Source organism: Echinops telfairi, unplaced genomic scaffold (assembly GCF_000313985.2).
Source record: "Echinops telfairi isolate 266 unplaced genomic scaffold, ASM31398v2 ScPeMD7_11;HRSCAF=52, whole genome shotgun sequence".
Lineage (NCBI taxonomy): Eukaryota > Metazoa > Chordata > Mammalia > Afrosoricida > Tenrecidae > Echinops > Echinops telfairi.
In genome coordinates this window covers 867,959-870,987 of record NW_022103908.1, presented here as the reverse complement: position 1 = coordinate 870,987, position 3,029 = coordinate 867,959, and positions in this window count along the sequence as shown.

The following is a 3,029-nucleotide window of genomic DNA, read 5'->3' as shown; positions in this document are numbered from 1 at the left end:
CACATAAGGACCCCAGGTAGTCACCCCACTGTCGAGGAGGCTCGTGGGGCCTTCAGTGTGAGTGACAACTTAGTGGAAAGATAAAATCCTCACCACTGGACCAATACACAACATCAGGATCACGGGAAAAAGGACTGATGTGGTCAAGGAACTCATCTTGCTCGTGGAAACAGCAGTCAGAGAGATCCAACGACGCAGTGCATTGGGTCAATCTGCTGCACAAGACCACTTTAACGTGTTGAAAGGCGAGGATGCTACTAAGGTGAGCCTGACTCACCCATGGTGTTTTCAGTTGCCACGTATGCGTGTGAAAGTTGGACATGGAGTAAGGAGGGTCAAAGAAGAATCGGTGCATTTGAATCGCGGTGACCGGACGTACAGCCAGAGGCAAGGAGGGAGCGACTTCGTCTCGCATCCTTTGGACATGCTGTCAGGGAGAGGCCAGTCTCTGGAGAAGGACATCATGCTTGGTCAAGTGCAGGGGCGGTGAAAAAGAGGAAGGCCCTGGACCAGATGGATTGACGCAGTGGCTGCCGCAATGCGCTCAAGCCTAGGCACAATTGAGAAGATGGGGCAGGACCGGGCGGGCTTCCATTCTGTTGTGCATAGGGCCGCCATGAGTCAGAATCAATTTGATGGCCCCAAGCACCACCACCAACAACAACAATCATATCATCTCAGAAATCTTACCTTTAAGCTATCTACAGCTGCATTTGCCACACATCATTCTATGATTAAAGTGGATAATAAAAAGAATAAATGAGTCAACTGGAATACAAGGATTCTGGAAGACCTGGTAAGACACGAGGGCCATGCATAAGGTGGGGGTCATGGGGCGACACCGAGAGGTACAGCACTGGGTAACATCGCCCCTAGTGAGGCCTGCATCAGGCCTGCGTAGAGGAGGCAGGAGCCCACCAGTTGGGCCCAGGTAGGCGGGGTCGGCCATCCCAATTGGCTTCAGCAGTGAAAGTCTCATGTCCTGAGAGAGCCCTCAGTCTATCCCCTGGGACCTTGGTCACTCCCAAGTAGGTGGTAGGTGGAGCTGGGAGTGGGAATGAAACAGGACTCCGGCTGTCCTACACAGGTCCCCTGACCTCACTGAGCTCCATTCTGCATGCTATTTAAAAAGCACGCTCTGTGGGCTGGTTACAGAGCCCTGGTGCCTTAGTAGGGCTACACATTCAGTGGCTAACCAGGTCTGCAGTTCAAAGCCGCCAGCTGCTCTGTGGGACAAAGACAAGGATAACTACTACTATGATGATTTCCAGTAGCAGAAACCCAAAGGGGGCATTCTACTCTCCTCTACCATGGCTCTGAGTCAGAATCCACTTGATGCAGCGGTTGGGTTTGGGTTTGGAGGGGTGGAGCGTAAGGACGCAACGATCAAACGGTGGGAACTCAGAAGGAGCCCAGATGGTGGCATCCAAAATTACCTATCAGGCCAGCAGCCCAGGATGTGTTTGCTCAGACCCACTGGCCAGCACCAGGCAGAAATGGTAGAGTGTTGGGGGCAGCAACCCTGGCCGGTCCTCTACCCTGCACCCTATCCAGGGGGCTGCCAGGGACTTGCTTCCTCCCCACCTCTCCTGAGGACACACACCACTTCCAGGGGACAGCCCCCTCCCCTGGGCCGCATGGCCAGTGCTGTATGGGCCCCAAGGCCAGAATGGCTGGGAACTAGCCAATGAGGATGGTGACCCTCCTGGGGCACACTCTGAAGCTGGATTAGAGCCCCTGTGCGTATCCGAGACTGAAACTCTTTAGGGGATCAGAAAGCTTCATCTTTCTCCCAAGGAGTGGCTGGTGATTTGAACTGCTAAACTTGGCAGCTCATAGTCCACCGCATAGCCCACTGCACTAAGCCGGGCTCCTTAACTGGAGGAATTTTTTTAAAAAGTCATTTCTGACTCATAGCAACCATGCAGGACAAAACAGGGGTGCCCCTCTGGGTTCCTGAGACTTCAAAACTGTAGAGGAGCCAAAAGCCTCATCTTTCTCCCAGGAGTTGGCTGGTGGCTCCAGTCACTGATGTCACCTCGCTTAGCAGCTCAGTGGGTCGCCCACTTCACCACCAGGGCTCCTTCCTGGAGGAACTGGCTCCCCTGAAAAGGTAATGGGAGAATGGGAGAATCCCTGCACAGGAAGGGGTGGGCTTGAAGCCAGGGTACCCGGGCCAGCCTTGCTGTGGACCTGAACCGTTGACTTGCAGCTTTGACACCCTTTGCAGCCGTTGGACAAGGTGACCCCTTGTGCCCCTTCCCATTCCAAAGTGCCACAGTTATGTGGAGATGGTCACCCAGGTAGATTGAAACATTCATGCAAAACAACAGACTTTTCCCAATCCGATTCCTTCAATTATGACTTTTTAAACTAACTTTCCATGATCATTTTTCGGGAGCCCAGGTGATCCCTCCCCAGACCAGACAGGCTTTCCGTCCAACTGAGCTTTCATTTCATCAGCAAAGAGAACCCCACTGAGCAAGCTTTGTCTTCTTCCCAGGCCCCTCCCGCCCAGCGCCATCTCAGCGAGAGCAGACGAGAAGGTACCTGCAAAAGCTCTTTTACACTAAGTACGGTTATTATAAGGTGGGGTCCCCTAAGACACTACCTGCTCAATTATTTTGACAGTATGACTTCCTGTAATATTACTGAGTATCTCCTGTGATCTTGGTAACAAAGGGTTGATACCTGGGGGAAGGGGGGAGGGAGGGCGGTTTTGGTTTCTTTCTTTCTTTCTTTCTTTTTCTTTCCTCCTCTCACCAATCTACTTGACATTTAATGTATCATCAGAAAAAAGTTTTCTGAGGTTTTGGGGCTAAAGCTCTGAAAGTATTACTTCCTGTCCCTGCAGCAGCTCAAGCACTGAGCAGCCTGGAGCTTCTGCAGCCGAGCCTGCAGCTCCGCCCTCGGCTCCACCAGAGGGTCCTGGGGCGGGGCAGCGAAGCCCACCAGCCCACACTGAGCCCTCCTGGGGCTCCACCTGTCCTCGCCCCCCAGGCTCTGACCCTCCTTGTGCCCGCCCTGGA